The sequence below is a fragment of the Chiroxiphia lanceolata genome, chromosome 1, assembly GCF_009829145.1.
Source record: "Chiroxiphia lanceolata isolate bChiLan1 chromosome 1, bChiLan1.pri, whole genome shotgun sequence".
NCBI lineage: Eukaryota > Metazoa > Chordata > Aves > Passeriformes > Pipridae > Chiroxiphia > Chiroxiphia lanceolata.
The window spans coordinates 43,069,359-43,087,892 of NC_045637.1; positions in this window are offsets into that span (position 1 = coordinate 43,069,359).

The following is an 18,534-nucleotide window of genomic DNA, read 5'->3' on the forward strand; positions in this document are numbered from 1 at the left end:
AATACAAACCTTTCTCTCAAGAGAGAAAAGCAAACGTTCTGCCTAATGTCACTTCCCTATTGACAATCAGGTTCATAACAATTAATTTAGGGGGCAGGAGGGAAACTTGTGCTCCTGTCTTGAGCCCTCACATGCCAAGCTGCAGCCTGGAATTTTTACAGCTCTGTCACGAACCTCTGACAAGAAGGGTTTACAAGAGAAATTCTGCCAGACCCTTAACTGTAGCGACGCCACTATAATATTTATAAGTACGTTATACTCTTTCCAAACATATGTGCTTATTACTTATGTCTCTGCTCCTGCCTCTCTTCTGGGGGACTTTTCTGTATAAACAGAGCAGATTCTCTTGCTTATACTTAGAAAATCTAATTGCTCTGCGTCTCTAGCTGTTATGCAAAAGCCCAAACAGCCAAAAGATTCTTTCACTGCATTTACACAGCAGCAAGTCTCTACAAAAAACATAAACTTCCTTTTCCACTTTGCTCTTCTTTGCTTTCATAAATCTACCATTTCACTCATGTTTGGATAAGATTCTTCTGTTTTTAAAAAAAAGTTAAAATAAAAAAATGCAAGTCTGGGGTGGAGTGACCATCAGTTACACAGACCAGCCTTACAAGAGCTGACAATTCTGTCCCTTTAAGTAAACAGAGGAACAGAAAAGATACATAAACAAAAAGACCACTTGCAGGGCTGACAGCTTGCCTGCTCCAGCAAAAGCAGGTTCCCAGGGAAAGTGATTGCCAAATAGTAATATGGAGTGACAGGGATTTCCTAGATTTTCCATGAACATCTCAAAGCAGTTTGTTCCTGGGTGCAGATATGCCTGTTTCTGCTGATGAGTTAGACAGATGTGGCCTGCAGGTGAGAAACTGCTCGAAAATAGCTAACCCAAAACGACACAGGTTCCCTTCACAAGGCTTTAGATGGTTTCAAAGTCACCAGAGATTTTAGTGAACATAGACCAGGATGTCCTTAGCTGCTGTTAGGTTGGGTTTGCATCAGGGGTTCAGGTTTGCAAATCAAAGTTAAACTGAGGAACAATCTGAGAGTGGCCTCAAGTGAGCTTAAAGGAAAAATGAAATAGGGTACAATTCTGAAGCAGAATTTTACTGAAATCATCTTTCTTGGGAGAATTTAGCTGTGTTTAAACAGCACTTAAGATAGGCCTAGACCAATTCTAAAACAATAGGAAATCAAACCTGTATAGGTACGAATATGTAACCTGATTCTAGTCAGGAGTGCCAGCTAAGTTTTTCACTTCAGCTGCCTTTGTACCCTTCCTAAGAAATATTTCAGTTTGGTTGTTGTATCTATTTGAACACTTAGATAATTCAGAAAATAAACTGCTTGGAATTATGCTATGTATATATTGTGTAAAAAGGAGGTGTTTGGGGAACAAAAACATAAGTTTAAGTAAGAAAGTAATATCTAGAGCACATTATACACAGAATTGTATGAGTCAGGTAAATGACTCTTGCATAGGATTTTGTGAAAAATAGTTTGGTCTATCTGATGCTGATGCCGTCTCTCTTATCAGGAGGAAAGTGCACTGGTCAGCATTTCAGTTCTACAGTTCTTCTGCAGTCATAAAGAGGCCATAAAAAAAGTGAAACAACTCTTTCAAAGAAGCTACTATCACATAACAAAAGCTCCCTGAAATATTCTTTCCTGTTGCCCTTTACTCCTTCTGAGCTTTCATTTTCTTGAATAAAGGATTTAGCTTTTGACAAGTAAGCTCTTCTGTCTACACATATGACATGTGTGATATGGCTGCAGAAAGAGTGGGGAAATAGTAGACTCAAGCTATCCTTAAATTATATGATGAGTTGTCTGAATAACTGACCAAATCATAACAGTGAGAAAATGATGTGAGGTTGGATAAATGTCTATATTTCTAATCCTGATAATTTTAAGGATGTGAAGACCAAGTTACCTGTGGGGAAAAAAACATTATGGAAGACCATATGTAGGAGGAATTGTGTTAAGATTGTTCTGTAAATATATATGGGATGTGATTCCTCTCTCAAAATATTTGCATTACATTCTGGGGATTGACCTAAGTGGAACCTCCCACAAAATACCCAGAACTCAGTCACTAGTACCGCAACCTGGCATTGACAGTAGGCCTGAGTTTTATTACCTGAAAATATATCTGATCATTCCTGATTCTTCTAAGTTTGAGGAACTCAAATAGAAATTAACCCCTGCACTGAAACAATATGACATAGATATAAAGTTAATAAATCCTTTTTTCCCCCCCTTTATTTTTGGCATGGATTGTGTCAGAACACTTTAGGCTTGGATGAACTGCATTCTGACAGCTGAAATCGTAAAGTCAGGAAGTTTAGAGACTCTTAAGATAAAGGATACTCTTAAAAAAAAAGGAGGCTGAGGGGGAAAAGAACGTACAAAGAGGTTTGATGACAAGAAACAAATTTCATTAAGAAGAAACCCACATGAGGAAAACCAGTTTTTACTTTGCTGTTTTAATGGACAAAGTCAGCAATATAAAACAACCAGGTCATCCATCTATTCCTGCAGGAAAACCACTGGAGCCTTCAATATCATAGTGTCAGCTGCTTTTCTGTATCCTGACCTCATGAGCTAAGAAGCATGAACTCTGCTAAAAAAGATTCCTTTGGGTTCAGTAAGGCTACCTCCTGTTTTTAAGTTTGCTCAATGTGTGTATGTGGGTATTGTGACACCTGCAGTCTGATAGAGCTGTTATTGCTCTAGCTAGGCAAACTAATTTAGGCAGCCTGGGTTTTTTTTAGTCATGCTTAAGTGGCTGATTTTAGCCTTTGAAAACAGGAAACAAGTGCTGTAATTTTAAACAAATAGTCTGGCAATCGAGCCATTAGGACAAGGAATCAAGGATGGGTTTTGAAAGTGGTTTGTTTGTTTGTTGTTTTGGGTTTTTTTGAGTCAGAAGCCTACAACTGGACAAAACTCAGACACAATTTTCCTTAACTAACCCCTGATTCTGCTTAGAGCAGTAAGGAAGTGGAGGAGGAGCATGACTTAAATGGACTGAACCAGAAAATATTAAAAGAAAAACAATACTATTCTCTGGAGAAACAAGTGTCATGATGAAAAATCAGTTTATTCTCAGTTAAAATAAATTTTGAAAGAAAGAAAACACAAGAAGATAATTTTCAAAGGAACTACTCTCATAAAAAATTGATGTGTGTATCATGGGGATAGCTTTAAAAAGGAAGCAATAATTTAAAGATTATTCTCTTTCCCAGAATTTTTGCTGGAAATCTTTAACAAAATAGCCAAGTGCAGAGGTGTTTAGAAAAGCAGTCAGATTCACCTGAAAGTGACTTCAGCAGGTTTCGTTTCCTTCCTTTTGTTAATTTACTGGGATTAACAGCTAATATGTATTTTATGTATAAACAGAGGTAAGTTGTTAAATCAAACTTAGTAAATAAGAGTGGCCAGCCAGAGAGAACACTGAGTTGAAGGAAGATTCATTTTGCTTTCCCACTGCCCAAGACACAATCACAAGCTCTGCTTCTACAGTTCATGAGTCAAACCTTGACCTCAGCTACATCTGTAAGTGAAAGACTGCTGGGAACTGTAGGTGCTTAGCTAATTAATAGCTTTGTTCCTAGGAGTTAGAAGATGAAGCAAAGTTCCAACAAATTTCACTCCTGAGAAACTAAATCCAATGTTTTGGAGAAACAGGATGACAAACATATGCAGCCAACTATGTAAATCAATGACTTGGCTTATCAATGATGACATTAGGCAGAGTTCCTGGGCAAAGTAGGGATACGGCCATCCTCTGTTTTATGCTTTGCACTGGAAGAACCTAGTTTGACTCTTGTAACTGAAAGTTTTGAATTAGGGTCTGCCTTCCATGCTTGTTTGCTGAAGATGATGGTCAAAAGCTGCCTCTAAACTCCCGCCTATGTTCCAGTGCTACTCACCTGAGCCACTGTGCTTTCACACACAGTGTCTCCTCAGTGTTTTTTGACAGGCATTTTCTCCTACGCCACTGATAGAACAAACCACATGCAAATGGAATGAATCCTAAAACACTGAATATTTCCCCTCCCCATCCTGGATGTTTACAAGCATTCTTTGCTGTCAAAACAATATTCGTACAAACCCGTGATTGTGCTGGGGTATTTCAGTCTAAGCATGTGGCTACATACATAAAGAAACACACAGAAAACAACTTTCTTAAACAAATAAACAGCTGAGCTCTTGAACTTTGTGCTCACAGTAATCTCTGTCATCACTAATCACACTCAGTGTTTAACATAGCAAAACAAATGGGGGGGGAGGATGGGGAGAAGTGGAGTAGGGTAGAAAAAAGTCATAACCTTCTGTTCAAACCATCTGAGAACTGTTTTCTTAAACCTGAAATATAGGATGGGCCTGATCCATCTGCTCAGGAGTGCTGACATTGTGAGGAGACAGACCTTTGGCATGAATGTTACCAGAAGAACATGGATGGCATTCATAGTTAGTTACTGAAAGCCCAAAAGTCCCTTCCAAGAAGACTCCATAGACCAGCAGTGTTCGTATATTAGCTGTTCAGAGTATGTTTATGTTCAATGAATGATAAAAACAAAATCCAACTCCTAAGAAAGAGAGTTTCTGCATTAAGAAGATGCTTAGGGAATAGGATCACTTCAGAAGTCTTAAAAAGGAGGTGGATGAAAAGCACAAATTACTGCTTTGAGCAGTACCCTTGATTTTCCTAAGAGAAGTCTCTCACCTGTAGTCACAAATACAGTTGGAGAAGCTGAAGTAGTCACTGATGTCAACATATATTATTCTCATTCTTCTCCTATGACACCAGAACATTATTGATTTATATACAAGTCACTGGAGTCATTCACATTATTTTCTTCGGGAAGGGTGAAGATGAGAGATCGAGTAGGGAAAGAGATGTGGAGAAGGAAAACTGATTATTATTGCTGCTAGCAAAACTTGCTTTTCTTCTCTCACTGTCAAATAGTGCTGTTCTGCTGATGAAAACCAGATGGGTCCTCAGACACTTGATGAAGCAATAAGGTCCACATGCTGAATGCTAACATGAAGCAAAGGTGCTAATTACTGGCTTGTAGGTTAAAAAAAAAAAAAAAAAGGCTCCACCTGCACACTATAACTTCTGAACATTCATTTCCCAGGAACAGGAAAAGTATAATGTAAACAACCTGTCCCACTCATTGTTCTTTTATGAGGAAAAAGTTGAATTTTAAAGCAGATTATGACCCTGAATGACAGAAAAAAACCCTATGCAACCAGATTTGCACATTGATCTGATTGAAGAATCAATCAGTTTCTAGATAGAGAGACTAGCTGACTTGCAGTGTGGGACTGACCATGTCAGCCTTATTATAGCGTCAGCCTGGACAGAAATAGATTCTGAAAATCTTTAGCCTCCTGTAAAAAAAATTAACGGAGTCCTACAGCCTCAGCAGATGGGCCTGATTCCCATGAAGCTCAGAATGAGATTATGGACTTTTGTACCTGCTTACTGCTGCCAATTGAGCTTGTTTCGCTGCTCATATGCAACAACTGACTTGTTTTTTTGATTCTACAAACAACACATGATTAATAAGGAAGCTACAGAAGCTGAGAGGGTGAGATCCCTTCCCTCTCCATCCTTACTGTTATGTCCCATGATACAGTGTAGCATGATTAAACCTTGTGTTGAATGATGGCCTATTGACTACCCTGGACTCTTTCCACACTGTCAAATTTCCTCTTTTCAATCACCTTTTCTTGCCTTTCTTAAATTTTGTTTCAGGACAGATTTCCACCTTCCTTCATCATTTTTTTTTTCTTCTCAGAAGTCCCTACACCACAGGGACCCACGTGTGGTAGCAGCAGGGACATGGGACATAGGAGAAGGTATAGGACCAGCCAGATGCAGGTACATCCCTGCCTCCAGGGCAGTATTTGGAAGAAAAGTATGATTGTCTCTGGCCAGTTAGCAGTCAACAGCACTGCAGTGTCATGCTCCTGCTTCTGACACACTTTCATTTGGCAGCTCTGTATAATGGGGAAGGCAGTGGAGAAAATGTGTTCATCGGGTGACCCTGTCTAAAATGAACAGAACAGTTCTCTCCTCATCAACTTGTACCCAGCTTCCTGTTTTGATGCACCATTCCCTGACTACTATTTAATCCCAGTTTGGCTCTAAAATATTAAAAAAATACATTTTTGGCAATGGCTTTCTGAGAGTCCTAGCAAACAAAATTCACTTTTGGGAAGATGCCGGATTCTAATAAAGTTCTTCAGGAGAAATGTTTTCTAAATATAGCTACTGTGACCACTTATTGCATTTAAGCACTGATGTTTGGAAGTAAGGTATTATGAGATAAAGTGATACACACTCTTCTGGAAATTACTTATAAGTACTGTTCTCACCAAAAAGACTACCAGCCTGCAGAAAAGTGTGACCCTTGGACAAGATTAGACATGTGACACAAATTAAAACAACTCTTGAATTTGATTCAGAGAATTGGTCCCTTTAACAAATGAATATACAACAGCAGGAGACCTAGAAGTAACAAGTGCCACCAAACAATTTCTCAGATACCACTAACTTGTAGGTAAGTCTGAAATGTAGTATATTAAGCCTAAGGAACAGATCTCTTCAAAGTCTGCAATAAATAGGTCTGCATCCTCTGAAACTAGAGTAAGATCTAAGATTTTAAGGAAGGTAAAATTAAACAATTGCAGCAATATTTGTGACACAACCCTAAAAGTTTTGGGAATAGGAAAATATATGGTATTAGAACACTACTCCATGGTTTCTGGTTGCACTAGAAATTTCATCTGCTTGGTACTGTTTTCAGCTTAAAGGTAGTGCTGGAGGGTGTATGTCTTCCTTTTATTTTATATATATATGGGTTTTAAAGAGGTGTCACTTAGAGTAGAATCTCCTCTGATGTTCCTGCATGTATGGATAAGTTCATTCTGCTGCATTAAAATAAGAAGTAGCAATGGGCATGCCCTGGATGTAGGATACAGCTCCCTTGCTGTATATACATAGAAAGATCCCAAAGGCATAAGTGGACTCAAGATTAGCAATAATTAGCAATCAATTATCAAGATCTCAGAGGATTTCTCAGAAGCATAGCAGTGATAAATGGACTTCAGATTAGGAGATAGTCTGTTAAAAACTTTAAAAGCAAATGTTTCACATCCTAGCATGTTCCGAACCATGTATAGGGTATATAGTGAATAAAATCTAAATACAGCCAATACATATTATTCTTACTTTAGTTCTACTAGAAAATGCTAGATGACCAATTTGTATTAATTTTCACTTCACACCTAGACTGTTTCTTTGTAGTACACTCTCTCTTCTAGGTCAGATCTAATAGAAATACATTTGCATGGCAATACTTCTTTTCTAATAAATCCATAAATACCCTACCAAGATAGCCAGAGTTTAATTTTTATGTTTTTTTTCTGCACAAAAATCAGACTACTGATTCCTACAAAGAAATGAGACAAGCTTAAAATAAAACAAGAGGTTAGCAAAGGTTAGGATAATTTCCATGTTAAAATTGTTGGGTCTAATGCACTCATATTATAGACCACGTAAGATTGTAAGATGCATAAATATTTTTAAATACATCACAAATTGACTAATTAAATCTTGGAACCACCAACAGATATTATAAGAAAGATGCCTCTGAGGTGAGATAAAAAATTGCGAAGGACAATGACAGTGTCAACCTTTAAAAAAGAGGCAGAAGAGGAAAGCAGCAATTTTTACACTACAGCTCCAAGATGCTAGAGAAACATTAGAACAAATAATCAACAAACCATCTGTAAATACCCAGAAAATAAACAATGTGATAAGCATGACCCAGTTTACATTTGCCAGAACAAACTGCAAACCCAAAGTAGCTCCTACAACCACATAACATAACTTGTGGATAAAGAAGGCATAGTTGTTACATAGCTCATCTTAAGAAATGTGCCAGACTGTATGACATGATGAGCTCTTGGGAAACTGATGGAAGCATGGACTAGATGAAAGGAAAATACAATTCTCTTTCCAGGAAGGACCAATAAATGGTTAAAGGATCTTTCCTACATCAAGTATTTCTCTGTATTTTTACTAATAATCCAGAAAAGATAAAAAGAGTATTTATCTAGTACCAAACCCAACTTATTAATCAAATTTGAAGATGACAACGAGTAAGACAAACTCTTAATGCACTAGAGGATAGGAAAGACACCATAATCCTCCTATAGTGGTGTTAACAGTCAGAAATCCATAGGGCATTGTCCACAGGGCAGAGGACTATCTGTACAAGGAATAAACTGCTGCATGAACAACAAATAGAGAATGGATGTCTAAGAAGTAGTTAGATAGGAAAGAACTAGGGGTTATGTAGATTCTCCTTCTTCCTCTTTCAGAGCTTGAGAGCTACTGTATCTGAGTAAAAATACTGAGCATTGACTGCATAATAAAAGCCCAGAAAATACGCCTTCAAGGATAAATCGGAAGATTTGAGGTGGTTTGGTTACTGAAAAGAGGAAGGAGGAAACATGGTAATTGTCTTAAATATACAAAAGAGAAAGTACATGTTCTCTTTCTGCAAAGAGAAAGTACATGTTTTCTATGCCCTTGATGTATAGGGCTAGATTAATGGAAATATTATTAGCAATGGCTTCCTAATAACACTGAAGGTCTGGAGTAAACACATGAGGAGATTGTGGATTCTGCAACACGAAATATTTTTTAAAAGTGATCAAACGTGTAGGACATGATACAAGTATGGTTGATACCATCTTTCCTTGTTCATCACTTTGAAATCTTTTTTATTCCTGTTATCATGTGAAATCACAGTCCACAGAAAGCTGATTGCCTCTGAGGTCACAGTCTTCAGACTCTGAAACAGTGCATCTCTGCAGTTCAGTTCTCAAATAAAAGTTTAATGGCAAGGGCAGACAGTGGTCCACAAAGAATTTGAGACTTGGCAGTGGTCAGTTAGCTGAAAAAGCTTGGAGATACTTGCACAGGCCCTACCTCGAATTCTGTCTGAACGCATTTCATATCCCACCTTTATTCAGCCAGAATCTCACTGAAATCTGGAAAAAAACCCCAAACAAACAAACAAAAAAAAAAAACCACACAAACAAAACAAACAAACAAAAAACCAAAATCAAAACAAAAAAAAACCCACACACCAAAAAACCTTACTTCCCTTCTTGCGTTTTCTTTACTTAAACTCATAGAAACCAGGAAATTCTCCCATTTTTGCCAGCAGTACAGCAGTACTATTTTTTTTTTTTTTTTGCACACAGCTAAGGTGGAGTAACTCTAACCACCCAAGATGTATAATTATCACCCTGAAATGCTCTGCCTGGAACGTATTATTGCTGTCATGAAATGGAATTTATACACAGTAAGGAAACAGTTAGCCCCTCAGATTTACCAGACATTATCGACAGGGCTGTGACATCAAGGGCAGCCGATGCAACAGCTCCAAGCAATCTCAGCACTCACAAACCATTTTGTGCTTCTGAGTACTTATTATCAGTAAAACAAATGTTATGACTGTATATTTTTAGGTATCTCAGTTGATTTTTCAACCAGTCTTTCATACGCTGAAGAGGTCTATGTGGCATGGCAATGCTCACTCAGAGAACTTGAAGACAATGTATTTTACTACACAGCTTTGGTTCTGCATTTCAGGAGCTGCTCTACAGCAGCACTGCCAGAGCAGAATAAACATGCAGAATAAACCCACTGCAAAAAAATCATTTCTGCTGACGGAGAATGAATCCTAACACCACTTTGGCATTTATGGGTATCAAACAGCAAGGAAGAGGAAAGAACGCTTGGGTATTCCTGCCGCAGACCCAACCACAGCAAGCCCCAACAGGCAGGCAGTGGTTGTGTCTCTGTAACACTTACCCTGGTCCAACAGAGCAACTGTGGGCAATATCTCAGAAAGGCTCACCAGCACCAGACAGATCTCACCATGCATTAGGATTTGGCTAAGTTTTAGAGCCGTGACATATTTTGGCAGGTTGGCATCTGGTAGTTCAAATGCACCTGCTTACAATTAGTTACAATAAATTCCACATAAAATATCTCATTGCTTGGATCAGGACACCTTGTTCACATACTCATATTTTAACCCTTTTAATATCCTAGTTTTATTAAAGCTAGCCACAGAGGTTTCCTTTAACTTATATGGAGCCTTTCTTTATCAGAGTTTCCTTTTAAGAGTTCAAATTAAGGACCCAATACTGAGGACAAAAGAAAAAAGCCCATTAAGAGCAGTGCAAGAGACTGAATTGTGCTGTCTGAGGACAACTAAATTAAACATAACCCACTGAACATTCTCTGTGATATTGAGCAGAAATAGATTAACTCCTAATATGGAGTTAATACTCTTCCAAAACACACAATAGCATTTCCTCGTACTCCTAATTATGACAATAAAACAACTGTGTTTGGAGAGGAAATGAAGACAGACCAGAAATCACCTGGTCATCCAATACACATGCATTATTGAGCTATAAACTTCCATTTTTGGATACCACTACCATATTCTGCCACTGCTTTGATATTTGTCACGTCTCAAAATATAAACTTTAAGAAGGACAGATTGCCTGGTTTATATACTATTGTAGGACATAGAGATTTTTAATGAAACAAAATAATGAACCCATCAAACAAGCATGCTCTAATTGTGTTAATACATAGTCACAAAACCCTGTTAATTCCAAAAGCCTGTGGCAAAAGGTATTTATTTCAGGAATATAAGAAGTAAATTAATTTAGGATAGGATGCACCTGGAGGAAGTTTAGATCTAACTGTTGGACCAAACCAAATGTGAAGGATGTCTGGATCCAGTTCCATATTCATATTCCATCTTGCTTCTACCTCTATAGCATGATGGAATGGGAAAAGCTAAACTCCAGGTATAAGAAAACATAGGATTTCAAGGATGAATATAAACCCTTTTTTTTCTTCAATGACACATAGAATATCAACATGGCACAAAGTGGATACAAACATAAGCATATGAAATTTGACTCTCTCCGTCCATGTTCTACTTCTTTTGATAATACTACCTTCACATCCCTAACTGCATTATTCTCCCAAATGAAAGAAGAGTAATGCTCACCAAGATCACAGCATTATAGCAGAAAGAGGTGCAGGATAAAGACTGAGTACCAGCCTTTCAAAAACCTCTTCCACTCTGATTAAAAGTGGAAAAGAAATTTTTTATCCCAAAAGCAATTACACTGCTGGTCTCTCAATCTTTTTATTTTTTTATTTGGGACTTTACTTAAACTGAAAAAATAGATGCCATTTAGATTGAATGGGCATTTGGAATTCAGTATTTGACAATGAAATCAACTCTTTCTTGTCATCATGGCTAGGCTTCGTGAACAAAGATTTGGGAAGGCCTCTACCCATATTTGCTACAAGTGCACTGGTGGCTAAAGAGGCCAACGCAAGATAGACAAGACCAGTTGCAAAAGGCACAGCAGAAAGACTCCTTGGATGGTATCACCAAGACACAATTCTTTCTGCGTTGTCCTTTCTCTTCGATGGTGATCCTGTGTGCGTTCTCAAAGGAAGCAGCAGTATTACTCTTTCTTGTAAAACACTGGGATTAAACCCAAAGTATATTACAGGAATTGATTTTTTTTTTCTTCTTTTCTTTTCTTTTTTTTCTTTTTTTATTTTTTTTTCTTTATCATAAAGGTCAAAATAATGTGGCATGTTTATCCTCCCCTACTTTAGCTGGCAACCCTCCTGCTTCCTTTCTCCAACTGGAGGGGAAGGTGAGAGGATGCTTTGCATTGTCTGCCAGGGGACGTTTGTCTCATGGGAGAGAAAATGCCTTCCTACAGACTACAAAAAAAGTCTCAGTAGACAGGATGTACAGCACAGTCCATGTAAACTTCATTTTGATGTAATTAAGTGAGATTCATGAGGCACATCACTTTATGTGTTACTAAGTTTGCTCTGGCATACTCCAGGAGCTAAGCTCATCTAGGGCCAGGGAGCAAGGAAAAGGCTAAAGATTGCAGACTTCTGAGTGCAAAACCACCTGGTCATGTTTCAGATGTTTAATCCAAATTGTCACATATAAATACACAGACTGTTTTAGGCCATGCAAAGCTCAAAAGCATCAGTGTTAGAGAAGCTATGTGATACACTTAAATAGGTATTGATAGCTCTATAAAGGAATAGAGGCACCCCAGAGGAGGGTTATGAAGTTGATCAGAGGACTGGAGCACCTTCCCTACAAAGACAGGCTGAGGAAGTTGGGGCTGTTAAGCCTGGAGAAGAGCAGGTTGTGCGGAAACCTCATAGCAACATTCCAGCATCTGAAGGGGGCCTACAGGGAAGCCAGAGAGAAACTGTTTATCAGGAACTGTTGTGATAGGACCAGGAGTAATGAGTACAAATGGAAAGAGGGGAAATTTAGGCAGGATATTAGGAAGAAATTCTTTACGGTGAGGGTGGTGAGATACTGGAACAGGTTGCCCAGGGAGGTTGTGGATGCCCCAACCAGATGCCCACACCCTGGCAGTGTTCAAGACCAGGCTGGATAGGGGCTTGAGCAACTTGATCTAGTGGGAGATGTCTCTGTCCATGGTAGGGTGGTGTTGGGACTAGATGATCTTTACGGCCACTTCTAACCCTTAACATTCTATAAGGAGGACTGAAGATGACACAGAGGTCCCTTACAATCTTACACAGAGTAACAGGGCTAATACAGAAAATATCTCTGACACTTTAGAAAACTTTCAATCTGCAAAAAAACCAAAGAATCACTATTACAATGTACCAGATGAAGGGAATGGGAAAATTACTGCCCACAGCTTTAATCAGTCCAAACTTCTATATCAAAGCAATACAACAGAAGTATTTTTTCATATTTAGTCCACAGAAGACAGATGCACTTTGATTGTGTGTACATATATACATAAAATTATCATCAAAATTGGTGGGAGTTGTGCAGCCTCACAAAAGTAGCACAGTCTTCTGACTTGAAGCACTTTAGACATGAAAATTACAGAGAACTTATCTTGTCACTAGTCTCTTCGGGTGCATCTTTCTCACATTCAGTAGTTCAGGTAAAGCAATTAAAAAAAAACAGGTAACAGAAAAGCTATGTGAGGTTTTAATGCAGAGCAGAGTTCAACAAGATGTTTGCTACTCTGGAAAAGATTTATGCCATCAAAAGCCAACTTGGGCCTTTAATATAAACCAAAGCCCCCTATATTTAGTTGGGCATAGAGGATTCAGTATCATATTAATGTGAATCTAACAGCCGAAAGGATGGAATCTATAACTTCTATTTCTCTATAATTCTTGCTGACTTGACATAGCACCACTCCCTCCTAACATACTTTTATTTCCCCAAAGCTTGAAATTCTAGGGAGAGCTGTAACAACATCTCAGTCCAACAGCTTTCTGATTGCTCCCTCTTCATATAACAATTCCCCCAAGTTCTTTGCTTCCCTGACAGCTCTTTCTCATTACAGAGCTTTCTCTACCTCATTACTCAATATCCTATCCTATATCGTCCTTGAACACAGAGACCTCCCTCTCCCCCATTTCAAGTCTCAGTAGGAGACCATGACTCATTTTTACACTCCCTTCTCAGGAACCAAGAGTTTCCCAGGTGCAATTCATAAGGGAGAAAGCAAGTAGTTGCTTAGGCAAAAATATGTTTCAGGTGAATGCATATCGAGGCAGGCAACAGACAAGCAACATGGAGCAAGCAGATTTACCTTTTCCATTGTTTATTTATTCCAAAGTCTAATTCCCATCATTGACTGTATCACCAATTCCTCCAATTGCTCTTGTTTTTCACAGTTGGCCTCTGCCTTCCTATATGTCTTCCCTCTTAATTTTAGCATGCTTTGGAGAAGCAAATCACCCCAAAGAAATTCCTAGGGGAAGTCTTTATGCAGTTATGCAGTACATAAAGAGGAGCTTGTTTGCTCAGCTTATTGACAAGTAGAAACTTTGCCAAGGTGTAAAGAGCATGAATGTTACTACTTGATTATGGACAGCTGCTTCACTCTAAAGGCAGTTTTGCAGCATGTTTGAATTTTGGATTTTTTTTTTCATAACTATTCTGTAAGTGCTTGCGAAAACCTCCAAAGCAACAGCTTAACAAATAGTATTTACCATCCTTCTTTTCCTATGGGAGTCATTGTTGCGTTATCCTTACAGGTGTTTTCCTTATAGCAGCCTTGGTATGCAACGTGGGGATTGGCAGCTCCATTGCATTATTTTCATTCTCCTTTTATTTGCACTGTGGTGTCAAGACTGTTCTGTTTTTCCCGCCTGGTCTTCACTGCTAATAAGAGTCTTTCCATTCAATTCCTAGTGTATCATAGAGGGATTTATTTTCAAAGGTGCCCAATTTCCTGTCCCCTGTTGTAGTGGATTTCCCTAGAAATCACTATGATCAGATCACACACTGTGACTTTGTTCCCCTATCAAATTTCCTTGGCATTAGAAAAGAGTGATGGAGTGCCAACACAAGCAAAGCTACGTAGGCAATTTCTTAGCTGGTATCATCAAATAAGTTCATTCCTCCACACTAAATTCTTAACTTTGGTAAGACACAGGGATTTCTGCTACAAACTGAGAAAACTTTGATCTTCATCATTCCATTTGAAAGCAGCAGAAATATTATTAATTTTTCCAGGCCTCATATATGAAACACAAGACTCGGCAGAAGTGTAAAAGAAGAGACCATGAAATGAAAAAGAAAAGTAAAGGAGGAGAGTAGACCCTCTGTAAGAACAGCTGGAGAAAGAAAAACCTTTCAGCTGCTGTGCTGGCTGCCTCCATCCCTCTCCTCAGAGTCCACACAGGTGCTGGGTCTGCTGGTGGGTTGTGACCTGCTGGCTGATGGCACGAGTGATGAATCATATGCTGCAGCCGCCGGTGCTGGCCAGCGACCTCCAGATGGGAACCCTGCCCAAGTCAGGGGTCCTTCAATGGCCTCAGAATGCACTGCAGATGCACGTGGCAAGAGGAGATGGATGAAATATATCTCGCCAGAGGTGTGAGGTATGCTGTGTTCCCACACAGAGACAGTGCCGCTCTGTTCAAATCTTGGTTGGATACAGCACTTTTCAGCAGGTTTATGAAGCACATCAGGAAGGAGGTCAGCACTATTCCTTATATTTTGCAGACTGAGAAAATGGGGTGCAGGTAAACTAAATTACCAAGAACACCCAGGAAATGACTGGTAAGGCCAGGAACTGAAGCCAGTTCTAGCTTGGTGCCTACTTATGGCTTTGGTACAAGATTATCCTTTCTGGATTGTCACATATAAGAACAGACATTTTACAAGCAACCTTTCCTAACATGATTTTTTTTTTTTATTATTACTTCTCTTAAAATAATCCTGCCATTAAAACACAAGTGAATTCACAGGCATAAAACTCCATTTAAATAATATTATATTGACAGAACCTGACACAAAGCCTGGAAATTCAGAGTTATGGTTGGCATTCCCTGCTGAATTTGAGTCACTGTGCCTTTTATTTTCCACATGAGCATTAGTGTCAGCTTTAAGTGTGGATTTCCTGACTTTTTCAGCCTGTGTCATAACCTTCACTTTATTTAAACACAGAATTTTTCCTGCGAGAATCTACTGAATAGGTCACCAGAATTACGGTGTCATTTTGCTGCTTCTAAAGTAGGACCTGGCAAATAAACTAAGAAACAATATAAATCTTGATCCAAAAGCCTAACCAAACCCAGTCCTAATATGTCTGCCTTTATAAAGAAGAAAAAAATGGGCTGTGGTTTTATTTAAAAAGCAAAAAAATAGACATTTTTTGCCTCTTTCTGTCCAGAACTGGAAGGAGAAATTAAAACACTAACAAAAGGTCTTCTTGCATTGCCTTGCTCTGCTGTTGCAAAGGCAGGGAAGGCAAACAGTTCAGTCATGGTCATATATCTGAGCAAATGCTGTTTACCAGGGCTCCCATTACTGTGCTGAATTTTTGGCTGTGACGAACCATACAGGCAACTACAGTTCCTAGTGCATGCAAAAGGGATATGTAGAGTCAATATGAGTAGTGGAGTAAATAATACGGGAGAGGAATACATGCATTTTAATTTCAACATTCCATGATCTCCCCTCTACTTGACAAGCATATGTCCAGATACATGACATCATTTACAGTTGGCATGGGCCCAGATGATATGCTGGGCACACCAGCAGCTTAATGTAAGCAGACCTATCTTATGAGATCAGGACTAAACATGTTTAGTCACACCTGCATGCACGTGCATCATCATGTGCTGAAAGATAGTGAAGACAACACCAGCAAAGATCACCTGCCTCAGGAGTTCTCCAACTCCATCTTCGATGGACCTGGAAAAAAAAGGTGATGGGCACTCAGGTTGGCTGTTTTGTCCTGCAAAGTCAAATCTGGATCATGACTAGGGTAAATAGAAATGATCCACTCACCAGCCCTATGCAGACCACCAATCTTATCTGTACTGCTTTCTCTTTTAAATCTCCTTCATGACAAATCCCCCAGCTTGGACATTTGGTATATATTCTATGAATTAAAAGTACACGTGTGCTGGGACCACTCAGCTGCACCTGTACAGGATTAAAGATATCAACAGGGCTTTGCTGCTTAGAACTTCACTGAACCTTGGCCCAAACCTGGCCCACAACCCAGGAGACTCAGGGATCAGCTTCTCCTTCAGAAGAGCTAGCATACAACCTTCCCTCTCTGTGCTAGCCAACAGTCTGGTCCAGAGTGCTGGCGGGAAGAGCTCAGGGCAGTGCCTATGACCAGTCCTCTCCTGACAGCCCTCCTGAGGTGAGCAGTATCCTTCTTTCTCTGCACCTCAACCCTCTCCCGCCCCAGTGCAGCCTTCTATGGCATGCATGGGATTTATGAGTGTTGCAAGGGATGGAGATGTAAAAGAGAAATCCTAAAACTTCAGTCCATCTTTCCAGGTTTGGATCATCCAGGTCTAAGTCATCTTCCTTAACACCACAGTGTAAATGCAAGGGATCACCATTCTCTTCAAATTAGGCTGAGTTTCACATTAGCCCTTTAACCTACAAGTAGGTAAGAATATGGGAACACCCAAAGAATTACACATGACTATCCTACCTAAACAAAAGTATGGGAGAGTTGGGATCTTTGTACTACCTTCAGCAAGCTTATGTACAGGATGCACTTGCACCAATTGCATTTGTACAAATTGACACAAGCACTGAACAATTCCTCATGGCAGTTCTTCACCATGTTTGCTTAGATTCTGTTGTTAATAGCAGACACCAGGTCTGATTTCCCTCTGTATTAAGGCCATGTCTAAATTGAAGCTCTCATTGCTCTGAGATGGGAAATTGCAATTTATAGGTGTTATTTCAGTTTATCAGAACTTTTCTTGTTGCCTAATTCCCAGCTTCTCAAAAACATGGCTCTAGAAAGTAAGTGAGTGGCAGAAAACTGGGATGATTATATCTTTATTTGTCTCAGACACAGCCTGGTATTTTAAAACAAAATACTAGATAAAAACTATTTCTATCACTTATGCAATTTCTAAAGTCTGTCTGAGAAACTACAGGAGAGGCTCCAGTTCATATAATCCTCTTTAAGATAGAAAATAAGACAAGTCCTTATCACATATTTTACTTAGAAGATCACAATATACTGTGGCTCATTTAAGGCTTGCTAGTGAAGTTGCAATGTTGAGATCAAAGCAGTTTTCAAAAACATAATATTCGTCTTTTAAGAAGAATCTGTAGATTATGCAGTGTTTGCTGGGTATGCATAAACAGACTTCATGAAACCTAATCATTTAGTAGTCTTGAGACAATGCTACATTCTTATAAAGCTTGTCTTTGACAACTTGTTATTATAGCAGAATGCTAAACTAACACGTCCTTAGGCCTGATTACTGAAAGGGCTATTCTCTGTTTAGGATCACACTGTGTCTAACACATAAAGAAAAAAAATGCGGTAAAGCCAAAAGAGAAAAACACACCCCAGACTAAGGACAGCATAGACTTGGATTTCCACATGTCCTCATCCCAGTATGTTGATCTGTAGGTCTATTAAGATTATCCAGAAGGCAAAGAGGTGAAACACTTTTTATCTTGGTGTTCTGGCACAAGAGAGTTGGGCAAGGCTGCTGGGACTAGAGCTGTCCCTGGAGTTTGCAGCCACACTTGTTTTCCCAGTGCCAGAAAGTTGCAGCGCAGAACTGGCTCAACACCTCTGACAACTGTTTGAGGGAATGAGCAGCCATAGCCAGAACCATGCATGAACCACACTTTTCCAAGATCTCAAGACTTCACTCTGGACAAAGCCAGGGATCTCAGTGCCCAACTCCCATCTATTTAGGAAGAAGGTGGGCATCTGACTTCCCTGTCAGTATGGCGTCTTCTCCAGGATAGTTAATGCAGGATTTAACGTTATCAGCTTCACATCTATATCAGTACTTAAGCACAACTGTGCACACACTTTCTGTCTGCTGTGTCCTTCTTTTCTTTTTAATAAGAATAAGCA